This window comes from Pelodiscus sinensis, chromosome 6 (assembly GCF_052426305.1).
Source record: "Pelodiscus sinensis isolate ZL-2025 chromosome 6, ASM5242630v1, whole genome shotgun sequence".
Lineage (NCBI taxonomy): Eukaryota > Metazoa > Chordata > Testudines > Trionychidae > Pelodiscus > Pelodiscus sinensis.
In genome coordinates this window covers 15,037,099-15,055,154 of record NC_143057.1, presented here as the reverse complement: position 1 = coordinate 15,055,154, position 18,056 = coordinate 15,037,099, and the positions used below count along the sequence as shown (strand labels likewise).

Genomic DNA, 18,056 nt, shown 5'->3' with positions numbered 1-18,056 from the left:
GATTATTCCCCTTTATTTGGCTCTGGTGAGGCCACATCTGGAGTATTGTGTCCAGTTCTGGGCCCCCCACTATAGAAAGGATGTGGATACATTGGAGAGGGTCCAATGGAGGGCAACCAAAATGATTAGGGGGCTGGAGCACATGACCTATGAGGAGAGGCTAAAGGATTTGGGGTTGTTTAGTCTGCAGAAGAGAAGAGCGAGGGGAAATTTGATAGCAGCCTTCAACTTCTTGAAGGGAGGTCCCAAAGAGGATGGAGAAAGGCTGTGCTTAGTGACAGATGAAAGAACAAAGAGCAATGGTCTCAAATTGCAGCGGGGGCGGTCTAGGTTGGATATTAAGAAAAACTGTTTCAATAGGAGGGTGGTGAAGCACTGGAAAGGGTTACCTAGGGAGGTGGTGGAATCTCCATCCCTAGAGGATTTTAAGTCTCGGCTTGACAGAGCCCTAGCTGGGATGATTTAGTTGAGATTGGTCCTGCCTTGGGCAGGAGGCTGGACTTGATGACCACCTGAGGTCACTTCCAGCTCTATGATTCTATGATTCTAACAGTTGGGCTACTCTAACTTGCAGTTTATACAGCTTCCTGTAGGATGTTCTGCATTCATAGAACTGTCATAGAGCAACATGCTGCAGCCTCCCCAACACCTTCTGATACATTCTCTTCAGTCCATATTTCCAATACATCCTTTCATTAGAGGCTGAAAGGCAGATAAGCAAAGGTCTGCTTATACAGGCCCTAAGCGTGATCTTCCCAGGAGTCCAATCCATCTTCTTTATACTACTGGAATAGCCAAAGTCAGCTCTTCCAACTTCCATCTCAGTCAATGTTTCTCTCTACTATGACATCACTGAAGCATTCTTTAGCTCCAGATTTTTAAATCACTATTCCTAGCTAAAAACAACAAAAATTCACTTCATCTTCAACATTTCCTAAAATTCCTAACAATTCTTGTTACTATAAAGTAGCTTTTCCTCGCATTCAAAAAAATCACTCCTCAGCACTTCCTACATCTGACAACCAAGTTACATAGAAATTAGAAAAAAAAAAAACAACAACAAATAGTTTGGTAGCACTTTAAAGACTAACAAAATATGTAGATGGTGTCATGAGCTTTTGTGGGCACAGTCCACTTTTTTAGATGACTAGAGTGTTTGATGTCCACAACCAAAATAAATGAGGGAAGAAGAAGGGGGGCGGGAGGAGGAAAAAATGGGAGTGGGGAAACAGAAAGTAGCAGAGGGTAGATAAGTATTAAAGAGAAAGCTGAGGATGTACATAACTGGAAAAACTGGAAAACAACAGATAGTCTTTTAGCACCTAAAAACTAGATAGTTAAAAGAGGCAGAGAAGAACCATTAGTTATCCATAGAGAGGAAGAGAACTAAAACCAGATTCTCACAGACACAAAGAACCATTGGCACCTTCACTGTTTGGTTGGTTGATAATGTCCCAGCCATCTAGTATCTCTATTTAAACACTTAGCATGAGAATTAAACTCATGAATGAATTGTTATTCCAACCCTTCTCTGTGTATTTGGCTTCTGGAATTGGTCTGTAACAAAACAGCAACTTTGAGATCTCTTAATTAGTGTCCAGTAGATTAAAGTGATCACCTACGGTCCGCAACTTAAACCCCTCCAACGCATTATCCACAATCTACAACCTATCTTGGAAAATGATCCCTCACTCCCAGAGGCCTTGGGGGAAAGGCTATTCTCACTTACAGACAACTCCCCAACTTGAAACAAATTCTTTCCAGTCTCTATCTGTGGGATCAGAGCAAATCCGGTTATATCTTAGGGCTTTGCTGTATACAGTAGATTGAGAAATGTGTCTGGGAGGGAAGCTAGAGGCATGAAAGTAAGTGTAGTGGTCGGTGGGTTTCTGGTATAGGGTGGTGGAAATTTGTCCATCATTTAATTGTACTGTAGTATCAAGGAAGTGGATTTCCCAAGAGAACTAGTCCAGGCTGAGGTTGATGGTGGGGTGCAAGTTGTTGAAATCTTTGTGAAATTCTTCAAGGGTCTCTTTTCCATGGATACATATGATAAAGATGTCATCCATATAGTGTAAGTAAAGTAAGGTTGTTAGGGGGTGGTAGCTGAGGAAACATTGTTCAAGGTCAGCCGTAAAGACATTGGCATATTGTGATATCATGCAGGCGCTCATGGCTGTGCCACTGATTTGAAGATACAAATTGTCTCCAAATTGGAAGTAGTTATGGGTGAGGACAAAATCATAGAGCTCTGTCCCCAAAGATGGTGTTCCTGATGGCCTGTAATCCACCTTCATGTGGAATGTTGGTGTAAAGGTCTTCCACGTCCATAGTGGCCAGGATGGTATTTTCAGATAGATTACTGGTGTTTTGAAGTTTCCTCAGGAAGTTAGTGGTGTCACGGAGGTAGCTCTGAGTGCTGGTAGCATAGAGTCTGAGGAAGGAGTCAGTATAGCCAGATAATCCTGTTGTGAGTGTGCTAATGCTTGAGATGATGCAGGTTTCTGTACCTTGGATAGCAGATGGAAAGCTCCTGGTCAGGGATTAGATGGGATGTTAGTGTAAATTTGGTCCTGAGCAGCATCAGTGAGTTCCATAAGCAGTTGTTTCAGGGTAGAAGTTTTTTTTTGTATTCTTTAGTGGGATCACAGGAGAGAGGCCTGCAGCATCTGGTATTGGTAGTTGTCTGGTTACCTCCTGCTCATAATCTGTTCTGTTCATGCTGACTAAAGCCTCTCCTTTGTCAGTCTCTTTGTTTATAATCTTAGGATTGTTTTTGAGGCTGTGTATAGCATTGCATTCTGCATGGCTCAGGTTATATTTTATATGCTGTTGTTTGCTGACAACATATAACATATGTAGAAATCAAGACTCTCATTATGACTGTTAGTGGGGGATCCACATAAAAGTCTTCCTCTTGTGGGACTGGCAGGGGTGAGGAACAAGTTCAGTGCACTGTACATTGGCGTGTTGGAAATATTCCTTCAGGAGGAGGAATACTGGAACTACAATTCATTCACAAGTTTAATTCTCATGCTAAAGGTTTAAATAGAGATACTGGATGGCTGGGACATTATCAACCAACCAATGAAGGTGCCAATGGTTCTTTGTGTCTGTGAGAATCTGGTTTTAGTTCTCTTCCTCTCTATGGATAACTAATGGTTCTTCTCTGCCTCTTTTAACTATCTAGTTTTTAGGTGCTAAAAGACTATCTGTTGTTTTCCAGTCTTTCCAGTTACGTACATTCTCGGCTTTCTCTTTGATACTTATCTTCCATAGACCATGGGACTATGTTATTAATTAAAATAAGCTCAGAATAAATATAAGTTATTCACAAATTCACTATTTTAAGTTGGTCAATGTAAATTGTTCCACCAACAATGGAAATGATGACGAGTCAACACCTGTGAATAGATATAATGTTTCAATATAATTACTTGACGGAAAGTAAAAGCTTTTTTCCAACTAAATATCATCCCTCCTCAGATGTTTGCCATCACTGAAGTTGTCTGATAGGCATGTCACCGAAGGTTCATAATTTTCATATACAATTAAAGGAAGAGGTAATCTTATACTGATTCCACTCTCCTAAGATATTATTATAAATATAGTTTGTAAGGACATCACCTAGTGTTCAAAATATAGAGCAACTGCATGGAGAAGGGCAAATGGTTGTTGAAAAATGTGCATGGTCTATTTATTGTTCTATATAGAAAATTTTGAAGCCTCATCGTCCAGGAAGAGGTAGAATGATCTCAATCCTGCTGAATTTCAAGGAGTCCGCAGTCATGTTCCACTGATCATGTGGAGATAACTGATTCCCTGGTGGCTCTCATAAAAGCCATGATCTTGTTGAATTCCTTCAATGCAGAATTCAGCACAATTTAAATACGATACCAAGCAATACTAGTTATTTCTGTCCTTTGTGGAGTACTCACATACTTTAAAGATTTGATCTCTACTGGAGAGCAATCAGGCCTGCCAATGGGGTGGAGGGGGGAGGCAGCTGTCTTGGGGCCTGGTGATTCAGATAGGCCTGGGGCTCCCAGCCACCACTACTGCTCCCACCCAAAGACACAGGCCCTTCAAAATGGCCATTACAGCTCCGGGCAGCACAGCCTGGGTGGTGCTGTAGGCTGCCTGGAGGAGACTACCACCAACCCCGCTCCATCTACCTGAGGCCCTGCCCCTTCTGAGGGTGTAGAGCTGCCCCTCCCATCTTCCTCAGGGTACTAAGGAGTTTGTTAGCCCTCCCTGAGAGCAACAGAAATTATTCGAAAAACAATTTACAAGCTCCCACTGGAAGTTTGTTTCATTAGTTTCTTCAGGTTGAGCATCATTAATATTGTCGTATTTGAAGAGCAGCTGGATAAACTGAACTTTCATGGTATGATTTCCTACAGCATTCGGCATAGTTTAACTTAGCTCTCACTGAGTTCAATCAGAGCGGAGATAGACCAGTTTGGTTCAATTCACTAGAAACTGATTCTGCATACAACCCTAGAAATAGTAGGAATTTAATGTGGTTCATCTAAAGAAAAAATTGATCTGGAGGATAGTCAACATCTCATATCTTCCTCCTCCTTCTATATACATATAATATACGTAAAAATTAAAATAGAAGTTTTAGCTTGCTAAACTTATGCATTGCTTATTTAGCTTAACAAAGAAAAAGTTAAGGGTGACTTGATCAAGTTTATAAATGCCTATACAATGAATAAGTTTCAAAGGGGTAGCTGTGTTACTCTGTAACTGAAAAAAAAAAAAGTCCTGCAGCGCCTTACAAAAAATGTAGATGGCATCATGAGCTTTTATGGGCACAACCCACTTCTTCAGATGAATGGAGTTTAAGGGGTCCAGATTCCAAATAAATAGCAGAGAAAGAGGGAGGATGGGGAGGGAAAGGAAAGGAGAAAAATGGGAAAAGAATAGTCAATTAGAGAGTCCATGATAAATGAAGATGACAGAGTAGGTTCTAAATACTCTTAAGTACCTGGCGTTTGGCTTTTTTATGTCATTAGGATGTGGAATGTAGTGGGTAATCCAGTTAAGGTCTTTGTTCAAACCTCTCTTTAAAGGTGCTGCAGGACTATTTGTTGTTTAAGTTTATGCAAGAAATAAATACCTAATGATGGGCTCTTCAGTCTAGTACAGAGGTTCCCAAACTTTTTGAGCATATGGACCCTTTTCAATCTATTAAAATTTCACACCCCACCCCCACACCCCTTGCAAGGAGAAAAGAAAAGAAAAGATCAGGCCCACTACACTAGGCTTGAGACTTATTTTTAAACTTTCCAGGGACCCCCTGCAGTACCATCACAGACCACCAGGGGTCCACGGACCACAGATTGGGAACCACTAGTCTAGAAGAGAAAAGTATCACATTAGCCATTGTCTGAAATTGAAACTAGATAAATTCAAACAAGAAATTAGTATACAAAGGAATAATTAATTACTGGAACATTTTATCCAGGGTCATGGTGGATTCTCCATTGCTGACAATTTTTAAATCAATACTGGATTTTTTCTAAAAGATATGTTCCAGGAGTTCTTTTGGGGGGTACGTTATCTTTGGGATGTTCCATGTGACCGGGGTTATAAAGGAGGTCAGACTAAAGGATCACAATGTTCCCTTCTGACCTTGGAATCTATGGGGGAAAACAAAATTTAGAAGACTCAATGGTTTTCTTCAAGGCTCTTGACTTGTCGTTTCAGAGTTCAATTGAGTTATTTCATCTGGACCTATAGAGACATGTAATGAAGCTAGATGAGCACTTGACATAATGCAGAGCAGAGACTACATGACAAGCAGCTCAGATAACGATATAGAACTGTTGACAGACATTCCATTAATAACATACTGTCTCTATTTAACTGGCAACTGTGGTATAGTCAAGGCTCCTGCTACTTGCAAAGCTTTATTTTAATAATGCCAATTTCATAGGCTGTTCTCTTCAGACTGTAACAGGTATCCAGAGGGTTCTGCAATTAATTTTATTATGCAGTTTCAGCCTGAAATACCCTCAAAACTATGAAATTTGTCTAATTTATCTAGAAGGCAGAAAAAAGAGCTATGGAGGGAAAAAGCTAATTTGGTAATGGCAGCATGGAATGGCAAAGTGCTTTTGAAACTACTGAAGCTAGTCATGAGCAGAATTTGAGCTGCAAGGATCTTAGAGATTTGTGACCAATGTTAAAGGAGGAAGATTGACTTGACATATTCTTTGGAATCTGCAAAAAACAGTGGTTTCATTTGCATTATGATTTAATTGTGCCAAATATTTTCCACCACTCTTCAGAATGCTAAGGGACAAGTTACATTTTTATTTCTCAAGTCAAACTTAAGATGGATACCATCTCATCTAGCTTCTCTCTGCATTTATATAGGTACACAGGCACACCATTGTATAGTAGCACTTCATAATCATCAGATACAATGTATTTAATTATCTCAAGTATCTTATTCAGGGCAAAAATAGTTTTAATTAACATTGTAGTTCAAATCACAATGCAAGGTGCATCCGTTTCGGATACATTCTCATGTCTTAGGGGTCTTAGACAAGATTTTTAAAGCTTGACATTTTACCACAAAGATCAGGTTACCAGTCAAATGGCATCCTTTTGGGTTTGTGTAAATTATTTTATTTAAGACACATCCACACAGATGTAAATGAACTTCAAACTTCTGCTTAATAACTTCCTTTTGGAGTTAGTTATAGTCATACATTTTCTCCATCTTCTCCCCACCTCCTCTTGATTTATTCCTGGTTTCCCTTAGCTGTTCCTCAGCAATGTCAGAAAAAAATAATATTGATAATAGAAAGAAGAACCAGATGATTTAACAGAACGCAAAAAAATGTCAGATCCATCTGTTCCAATATCCTATCTCTGACAGTGACTAGCATCAGAAATTCAATAGCCAGCAATTGTTAGCTAGAAGGCTCATGGAAAGGGAGTGTGACTTTGTGCCACAATAAATGTGAAGAAGTGTTAGGTGGACTTAAGAGATATTTATCATAAAATTCAATAATAAGTGATTATTGGCTAGACTACTCTCAGAAAGTTTCCTCCCAGTCCCCGATAGTTAGAAATTTGCATATGTTCTGCAGAGTGAGAGTTTATACCCCCTCCCAAACTACTTTACTATTGTAGCTCTGAACATTCTTAGTAATAGACAAACTTCTCTTCTTGCATCAGATACAACTCCAGGACACCATCAAATCTAAGATATTTTACTGTGTTATTTTTCTCTTTTCCCTCCATAATACATAATACAGTTTGTGAATAATCCTTTAAAAACATTAGAGTACTTAAGAATACTTACTACAGCAAGAATTTACTTGAGCCCAAACGTTTGATTCATCAAAGATTTTTCACAGATAGAGGCAATACTGATAGGGAAACCTACCTCCATTATCACCAGTACCATCAAGGTGATATTTTTTCATAGGCCACCATGGAAAACTTCAGATGTTTTGCTAAGGAATTAAGTTGTCAAATAATTTGCTATTTCATATTATTTTTAATGTTTTGTGGGCCTCTTTTTTTCTTTTGAAGCAAAACTGCATTTCACTCTTATTTCTGGCACTCTCTCTTAGGTATGAGGGACTCCTATAACCAATTCAATTGGGGGAAAACATTTATTTTTAATAAAATTTCAAACATGAGTGCCTGAAGAGAAGCACTGATATCCACATTGGGATACCTCATCAGCCTACCTGATATGATAATGAGCACTTCCTGCTCCCACTGGCTTCAGTGACTGAGTCTGTTTTTATTTAGCTCTTTTACTGTAAGAACATGGCATCAAATGAAAATATGGTCCATTTTAAGAAATAATAGTGAGAATTAAATGTCATTAAGTCATTGTAATAGCTTAAGTTAGTGCACACTTGCTGGTGGGGCACTAACAAAGATTGTAACAGAAGAAAAAAATAAGAGTTTGTAAGATTAAGCAACCTCCAATTTTACTCTATTTATTAAATACTCCCCTGTTACAATGCTGCCATTCATTATATTCATGCATATACATCGAAAACTTATATTCCTGCAGGAAGATTGCAGCATAGTGCTACTTTGTGTCTTAGAATTCAGAGCAATAAACAAGATACAGAAGAGACACACACAAGAGCAGGTCACTGCTGAAAAAAGGGACAACTCACTCCACATTAGTCTAATCCTGACTCACTGAAGGCTGACAGCTGTTGCTAGACCCAAATCACTCACTTCCCTAAAGAGTTCTATAGCCTGCAAGCAGGATCAGGAATCCTACACCTGAAATTTAATGAGACAGCTTACAGTTTTCAATACATCACACCTCTTTTGCCCCTCAAAACACAAGAAATTACTACAACTTACATTCACTTTCAGCAAGTTACTCTTTTCCTATTATCTTATTATACTGCCTCTGAACTTGGCCCTGTATTTCTAGGAAGACCAGACCCCCTATTTTTTAGGGTAGGTCCCCATAGCCAAAGCTTTTTCTTATATAGGCGCCTATTACTAAACATTACCAATTTGATTTTTCAGACTTGCTGTCAGGTTGCACTATGTGTTTCCTGAAAAATATGGAGCAACATGTCCACAGCCTCACTGTAGACTCAGATACTATGGCTACATGGAACAGTTAAGCAGAATGATTTATTTTAAGAGGTCCTGCCCACTTCTCATTCTCCTTCCTCCCTCCTCTCCCCTCTACCCCCCCCCCCCCCCCGCCGCAAAAAAACAAACAAACAAACAAGAGAGGAAAAAAAGACTTGCTAGAAACAACTTGGAAACAGGGATACTCCCTAAGCTGTAACACAATTGTGCCCATGTTCAAAAGTGCTACGAACTGTATTACAATCACATTGTGAGACAGTACTAGGGTGAAGCCTGCAGGTAGCTTTAGCAAAGAGCCGTCTGCAATGGAGAACACCACCATTCTAGTTCACATAACTGACCCTGGCAGGAGTTCAGAAACATCCTTGTGCTACTTGCTCTTTGCAGACAAGGTTTAAACATTTCTGGGGTGCACTAGAACTATCACCACATACACTGGGATTTTTTGAACAACTGTTGGGATTCTTCCACACCTCCTTAAGTTACGACATGCCCCCCCCCCCCATATAGCTTTGACATTCTGCCACAGACACTGTCTCTAAAATGCCTTGTAAAAAATGGGCCCCTTGAGCAAAGATATCTTAGATAAAAGTATTTCATTTTCATTTCTGAACAACTCATTAGACAAGATGTTTATCATGCAGTTTGACATCAAGATGCAGCATGTTTCAAATTAGTAGTAGCATACTGCCACAGTGTTTGAAAGGCAAAAATATCAATATGAAAATAAAAGAAAATATTTCTAAAATCTTGCATTATTGTCTACTTTGTTCTTTTTTACATCATCCAGATAAATGTTAATTAATGATTGCAGGAGCAAATGACTTGCAGTAAAAGGTTTAAAGCAGCTCAGCCTAGTTTGATTTTTTTTACCTATGTGATGATCACTGCAATGGTATATATATACACATCCAACATATTTTACATCTTTTAGCATTAACCCACGTAATTAAGTAGAATCCAAAGTATTTTTTGATCTTACCGTAAGGCAAAGCGAATTTTATTTTCATTACACTGCTTCAATCAGGAAATATGCTGATAGTCTAGGGAGCAGAGTTCTACATCTTGAAACAAGTCTCCAAAGGATTACCTATTAGGAAACAAGAAATCTTGAGAACTGAAGCTAAGACCTTTCCCTTTTCCTTCATTTCTAGTTTCTTACTATGTCCTTATGCCTCATGATTTAAATATGTACAATATGAAATTGCATTCATTGATACCATCTGTACCATTAGTTCTTATTATTACAGTACAGTGGTACAGAGACATTAACGTACACACACAACCACACCCACACAGAGTTCATGGTAGCAGACATGCCTAGTTCACCTGAAGTCTCAGAAACATTTCTATTCTAATGTCCAGTTATTTTCTTGCACCATTCATGTATCAGGATGTGAAAGACTTGCTTGATGTATGCTATAACGTGCCTCTGAGCATATCCATTAGGATACTTTCTAATTACATATTGGAAAAGTATGTATTATAGGATGGATAATATGTTGGGGTATGTCTACACTACCCTCCTAGTTCGAACTAGGAGGGTAATGTAGGCATACCGCACTTGCAAATGAAGCCCGGGATTTGAATTTCCCGGGCTTCACTTGCATAAGCGGGGAGCCGCCATTTTTAAAACCCCGCTGGTTCGAACCCCGTGCAGAGCGGCTACACGGGGCACGAACTAGGTAGTTCGAACTAGGAAGCCTAGTTCGAACTACCTAGTTCGTGCCCCGTGTAGCCGCGCTGCACGGGGTTCGAACCAGCGGGGTTTTAAAAATGGCGGCTCCCCGCTTATGCAAGTGAAGCCCGGGAAATTCAAATCCCGGGCTTCATTTGCAAGTGCGGTATGCCTACATTACCCCGCTAGTTCGAACTAGCGGGGTAGTGTAGACATACCCTTAGAGACAAAATATCATATACTGCTATAAGTGTGTATGTAAGATCAAACAAACAACCTATTCTTTTAAAACAATGACTTAAGGTTACAGAATCTACTTACATAAAATAAAATAAACAAGGAAATGCCCATTTATGGCAAAATCAATTGTATGTAATCTACCTGTTATTCCACACACTGTATACATTCCTATTATTCCACACACTGTATTTCAGCAATGGGAAGCTAAGCTGGTGACTGGGTTGCATGGGTAGCCCCTCTTCATCTAACTGGGCCACAAGATCGTTGTAACCGAGAGAGAATAGGGTCATTTTGCTAGCTGTGCTTGCATACCTAGAATTTGCGGGGTGTGCTGAGTGAACTGTAGAAGCACTTTCATTTGATACAGAGGAAGCGCACGGCTGCCATGGTCAATGTTGTGTCATGGTCAGCACGTACCTCATTTCACATGCCCTTGCTTCACTTGCATGTCACTTTCTTACTACCAGTAATAAAAAAACCAACAACTATGTGGCTGGAAACCAGCACAATCTGGCAATCCTGCATGTGGACAATGGTAAACAAAACATCTTGTGGGCCACACATAGAATCTCAATTAGCCACATAAATCCTACGGACTGCAGGTTGCCCACCACTGCCATATCTCAGCCACAGCATCACTCTATCAAAGGTGCTGGAACTTGGGTTACTGTCACATTCTCTGAGGGTATGTCTACACTACAAAGTTAGTTCGAACTAACAGACGTTAGTTCGAACTAACTTTCATAGGCGCTACACTAGCGCTCCGTTAGTTTGAATTTAATTCGAACTAACGGAGCGCTTAGTTCGAACTAGGTAATCCTCATTCCACGAGGATTAAGCCTAGTTCGAATTTACTAGTTCGAATTAAGGGCTGTGTAGACCCTTAATTCGAACTTGTGGGAGGCTAGCCCTCCCCAGGTTTCCCTGGTGGCCACTCTGGCCAGCACCAGGGAAACTCGTCTGCCCCCCTCCGCGTCACTCCGCGTCTCCCTGGTCTACTGGGGGGGAGGGGGTGCAAGCTTCGCGTCTCCCTGGTCTGCTGGGGGGAAGCAGCTAGTGCGGGGTTGCCTCACCCCGTTTATAAGTCGGATCCATGTAACCCGGGGACTGCCTGTACAGATTTTGCCTCCACTGGCCATTTCCTTGTGTTTTTAGAGTTTGTGTTAGTGGATGTACTCCATCAATTACTTTAACCCTTGTTAAATAGGACAGGTTTTAGGTATGTGTGTGTGTGTTTCAGCATTCATTAAGACTCAGGATAAACAATTAACTGGTAGCCAGATAAGATTTATATTATGTAGAACAATATAGTAAATTTTTCCACTTGTGAGTATAACCTGTGTTTTAATTATTCAGATTTTTCTAGAAGAAATTCAAAGATTATGCCAATGAGCAGCAATAGAAATATCTCAGAGATGAAAATCAGCTTTTCTAGTGGTTTCATTATGATCAACCCTTGAGCTGATTTTTAATATAATTTTTCTCCTCTTCATTGAATTTTTTTTAATTTTAAAATTTCATCAATATTTGAAGAAAAAAATAAGTCAACCAGCTCTCTCTGCAACACTCCATCAGGACTGTGGACATAATTGTCAAGGAAAACCCAAAATTATAACAACAGTTTTTATAAACAAACAGTTTTCTTGCAAAATGATCCAAATATTAAGTATTTTCAGCTACTATAGACAATGTTCTAGGTCTCCACAGACCAGGATATAAATCATCAGATTAAAAAGCTCCACATTCCAATTGTGCTTCTCAGTCATAAAAATTCCTCTCTTGAAGCCCCCAACTGCCTAGTGGACCCATGGATTTCCCCCCCCCATAGTTATACTTCAAATTCCTTTCAGATCAACATGTGTTTTTTTTTCCAGATAACACTCATTTTCTTTTTTAAGATTGATTCAACTTAGCTATTCATTTTTTTAAGCAGAACTCAGCACTAAAATAGATTAGCAACCCATTAGCTCTGGCACTTCAGTGACCTGAAGGCTTTGGTAACTGACAGCATAGTTCCTCCTCATTATGTCTGCCTAGTTATTTAGTATACACAGAAATGATGAAACTCTGCCCATCTGGATACAGAACAAAAAATTATGATCTGATTCCACATGGATCCATATGCTTTACATTTGTCCATCTTTAAACGTGTCCATGAGCACTATATGACTGATTCTCTTTTTTGTTTGATTTAGTTTTGTTTTGTTTCATGCGCTTTGGCCAGTTCCACTGCACTCTGCCAATGTTCAGTGTTGCTATTACTGGAGCCATCTATCTTCTTATATACATAAATGACAAATGCACTGCTGTACCTATAGGGACATTCCAAACCAAAGATGATAACATTTAGATGGATGGTCCAGAATTTAGAGCTGCAATAAATATTCATGCATCTCCGAAAAGAGTTTTTTACAAGATGAACGTATAGAATCAGTCCTTCAGAAGACCATGAATATAATACACCAAGGCGGCACTTTTTATATGTGCTGGCTCAGTGTCTCACTCATAGCTTTTCACACATGAGTATTTTCATGTCACTCTTCAGCAACATGTCCATGCATGAAAAGAACACAGGTTTTGTTTCTACTTCATAGCACTCTTTTATCTCAGCATTTCTATCACATAATTCACATGCAGTATTCAAAAGCAAAAAAAAAAGAAGAGTGGGCAAGAATATCAATAGACAGGACAGCACAAGCCTTATTGGAGGATAATGGTGCTCATGATGGAGGAGTATACAATAAACGGCTCAGTATGGGTGAGCGCTGAAGTAAAGTGGATACATTTACTTAGGTCAAAAACAATTACTGCAAATATATTTGGCCAAATTTAACATTTTATTAAGATTTTTAAAAAACTGAGAAAATTATAACCTCCTCTCTTGACAATCTAAATTTGCTGCAGTGCATCTCAAATGGATTTTACTTTTTGGTCCATGACTAAGTAGAAAATTTTAATGAGGGTTGCTGTAAAATGAATAATTGTTCAAGGATTTTTAAAGTAAATAATTAATTAAATAATCTATGAAGAAATGCTTTTGTGGGACTGGACAAGTACAGTATCAATTAATTAGATTCAGGGAGTGTTTATTTCCCTTGTAGACAAAAAATGATTCACCTTTATGCATTTTGAATTCATATAATATATGACACATTATGAACATCTTAGTGAGAAAATTAATATAATACAGTATCAGCATGCCTTGGTGGCTGCTAATACAAGGCCTGATACTGTATTGCATTTAGCTCAGAATTCTTCCACCTTCCATCCCCCTACAGACAGAAGGAAGTCAGTCAGGTTAGAGATAAGATAAGATAGGATTTACTACATTATGTTCCCTGGAGTTCTCTCCTTGGCTCTTCCCTCCTTTATACACTTTGATTTCACTACCCCGGATTTCAGGTATTGCCATTATATTTCTAAGTGTAGCATACAATGCCCATGGAATTTTTTTACAAAATATTTTCTAATAGAAAAAATGTAATTTTTCAAAGCAGAAATGGTTTCTAAGAGTACAGCACTTCTGAATACATCAGAAAAGTCCAGGATATAAGAAAGGAGTAATTGTACTCCCTTGGGATGCGGGAAACCTTATGTTCCAAATCCTCCTCTAATCTACAGGCTATTGCTACTCTGACATGGGGATTCTTGTTTATTTTTCTCCTCAATATTTTGAAATGTCTACGTTTTATTCCACATTGGACCAAGAAGAAATTTCAAAACTTCCAAATTTTTAACAAAATGGAATTGTTGTTTGCCAGCCAGCTCTACTAATCTATAGCATCTCAGCTCTCAACACTACACCAGACACACTCATTGGCCAAAACAGCAGGAAGCACAGAATCCAGCATACTGCTGCTCAAATGAAGATTGAGGGATCGAGAAGTGCAGTGCCAAAAGTAAGCCTGCTGCTACTAATGTGCCTCAACAAAAACAGAGCAATAATAAGAAACATTTCCAGTATGTTTATTTTTATTTTAAAATCTCAGACTACAGCAACTCCTTACATTCTGACCACACAGTTACAGGGTCTATTTTCAGCTCCAGAACACATATCACCCTATTTTACCTTTCCTCAGATTGCTTGTCACTTTGTCATAGAGTTCCTAGGTGACAGTTCGTTCTAGACAACATTATTCTAGCCAGTTCTTAAAATATGCTTTTCCATATTGCCATTCTTTCCTAGATAACTGCAAAATCGTTTTAAACCAGATACTATGACAATCAAAGTAGGTTTTTTTCTCATTCTTTTGTCTTCACAGAACTGACAGAAATGAGAAAGCTACACTATGGACTATGATCACAGCCAGTCCTGGAGAAATTCTGCAATTTTATTAAGGCTCTAAATGCAACAATTGCAGACCAGTAAAAAATGTTCACATAGAGTGTGATCCAAAGCCTTCTGAAATCATACCACATTCCATACTGCTGGAATCTGATTTTGCTCTTTAGTATTTGTACTCTTTGTTCAGCTCTCCAGATTCCTTTCCACAATCACCAGTCTCCATTCAGCATTTGCGAATGGCCAGATTAACCAGTTTCCCTCTTTACACAGAGTAGGAAAAGTAACCGTGATTACTAGGTGTGTTATCTGTGAGCAGTTGACTGCTTTCTCAATGTAAATGGTATCTAGTCACTTCTAGACTCACATGCTCTGTCAAGCAATCAGTGAATACAGTAACTGACAATTGCAACTTAAAATTGTAAGGTGCCAAAAATAAAGTGCTGGCTAAGTGCTATTTGAAAAGTAAAAGAACTCAGAGGCAATATAGTGCAGAGGACAGATGCTAGGATAGGGCTCTTGGACCTTCAAAGCATAAACTGAAGCAACTTCATTTTAACTGGTAGCACTCATTGGCCCCGAACAAAATCAGACTTCTAATTCATCAGGGCTACATCTACACTGCCCAGTCTTCCGCAATAATATATGCAAATGAGGCACAATGATGAATATCGCTGCACCTCATTTGCATACTTAATGAGCTGCCATTTTGCACAAAAAAATCCTCTTGCCATTCTGCCTGAAAATAAGCCGCATATGTTCTTGCGCAATACTGGGCAGTGTACACGTAGCCCCAGAGGTAGTAACACACTAAGTGACTGTGGATGCCTTGAAAAGGTTACATTCTAAATAGATAAGCAGAGAGAGGAAGTATTATCATCAACACCATTTTGTAGCACAGAGAGATTAAGTGACTTGTCCACGGTCAAAAAGGAAGCTTATGGAAGAGCTTTGACTCAAGTATTCTGAGTCACAAGTTCAGTGACTTTATCACAAGAACATCCTGTTCTCTTCAGAATGTTTTACCTCACTTTCTCAGCTGTAAAATGAGAACAATGAAACATGACTAGCCCTTGTAGGAATGCTAATCTCATGGGTGAAAAAATGGTAGGAATAATAAGAATTATGTTTTGGCTATTACATTTTGTAAACTGTGCCAAATTGTAGTTGCACCCAGCTACAGCTCCATTGAATTGTGTGAGATTGCATCATACCAGAGCTTGGCTTTCCTTCTTCCTACCTCCCTTCTCCCCATTTTTTAACTTGAAACCTAAAGAAATTCAGAATTCTCAGTATATTTTGTATACTAAATTCAAATTGATCAGGATTAAAGAGATAAAAGGGTTTATTGTTTGACTTGTTATTTTGCAAATGTTTGAGCATGTAGTAGTCTCAAATACAGAAATCTAATCAAAAATAAAATACTGAAGATTTGTACTTCTTCAAATTGATTTCTGTTTAGGTAAATTAATTTTCCATTTTTTTTTCTGATGACATCTGACCTTCAGGGTTTTAATTGGGTGGTGACATTTCTTTAAATTAAATCAAATCACATTTAACATTTTTTATGGTAATTGTGCTGACCTTCCATTACAAATACATCAAGCAGTCAGTGGTGAGGGCGAGACTGTGCCTGTAAGAAACCTCACATCAAAAGGTAAAGGCTGGATTTTCTCCCATAGCTTGCATATGAAATTGACAGCTACGTGAACTGTGCTTTTTAAAAATCCTTGTGAAACATAAGTGCTCATTTATTTATAATTGTGTGCACAAAAGGGTTACTGACCCAGGGAAGACATATGTGGCTAAGTAAACATGACTTTTGCAAGTAGTAACTTAAAAATGAGACTACTAAAACTGAATGCAGTTACATATATGTATAACTCTTTGAAGATTGGGGCCTTATGCCATGCATCTTATCTGAGCTATTATAAAAGTTTCCATATAACAGCTGTTGTAGCTATGTTGGTTCCAGATTATTAGGAAGACAAAGTGGGTGAGATAATATCTTTTATTGGATCATTTTCTAATTGTGAAGAAGACATGCTTTAGAGCTTCTCCAACCTGAACAAGACTCTCAGCCGCACTAAACTCAATGAGATTTTTGCCAGTGACCTTAACAAGGCTAAGATTTCACACAATTCCTAGATCTGCTTGAACAGACTGAGATGGGTTCCCCCGGGGTGCCCCTAACCTGTGTTACCTTTAACTTTGTACTGCTGTGACAAGGTACAAAGGTCTCTCTAGCCTGTCCCTGCAGTTACATACAGATACTATGATCAACCCTGCAAAGGAAAGCTCCAGTCAGGGAACTTCCTAGCTACTCAGCCACATACCCCCTCTAAACACAAAACATACCATCCCCTACTGCACAGAGAACTGTATAGCATTAGCTCATGAAATTCACCCCTCCCTCAATGTGGAAAAATACACAACAGCTTTCTGCCCAATTTACAACTCGCACAGATGATATTAGACACAGCAAAAACAGCTTTATTAATTAGGGATGTTAACTAATGACTAATTTACTAGTTGAGTAGCCAATGGAATTTCTATCAACTACTCAACTAGTCAATAGGCATGTCTGCATTTCTCCTTTGAAATGTACAAGAGCCCCCAGCTGATCCCGGGCTCTGCTCGACTTTTCAAAGCGGCAGAGCTGCACAGAGCCTGGGATCAGCTAGGGACTCCCCAGCTGATTCTGGGATCAGCTGTGCAGCGCTGCTGCTTTGAAGCACCCTCTCTTTCCTCCCCCCTTTGATAAGCATTTGCTTATCACATAGTCAACTAGTCCTTAACATCCTCAGTATTAACTACAAAAGATAGATTTTAAGGGATTATAGCATAAGATCAAAACAAATACTAGGCAAAGAAACAAAAATGCAAACTAAGTTAAATATACTAATGAGATTGGTTATGAATAGCAAATTCTCACCCTTTGTGTTACACTACTATGTTCTGTTGCCAAAAACAACTTTTGGGAAACAAAACAGTGAGAGCTTATACACTGTAATGTGAGTTTTGTTGGGAAAAAATTCCCAGTTTTGGTGACAAAAGATTTCTACCCCACAAGAGATTTTTTTTCTTTTCCCCTCCCAGGCTATGTCTAGACTGCAAGCCTCTTTCGAAAGACGCTCTTTCGAAACATACTTTCGAAAGAGCCTCTTTCGAAAGAGAGCATCTAAACTGCAAGCAGAACTTTCGAAAAAGCAAGCCGCTTTTTCGAAAGGCAGTCTGGATGCTCTCTTTTGAAAA

General features: G+C 39.0%; 1 protein-coding gene across 2 annotated transcripts in view; it reads right to left on the bottom strand.

Annotated features, from left to right (window-relative positions):
• LINGO2 (leucine rich repeat and Ig domain containing 2) overlaps positions 1-18,056 on the bottom strand; it is an 839,851-nt gene that overhangs the window by 628,786 nt on the left and 193,009 nt on the right. For both annotated transcript variants that reach the window (XM_025185824.3, XM_025185823.3), the window contains exon 2: positions 9,584-9,691. The gene's annotated coding sequence lies outside the window, so the exon portion shown is untranslated. The remainder of the gene's footprint in view (positions 1-9,583; positions 9,692-18,056) is intronic.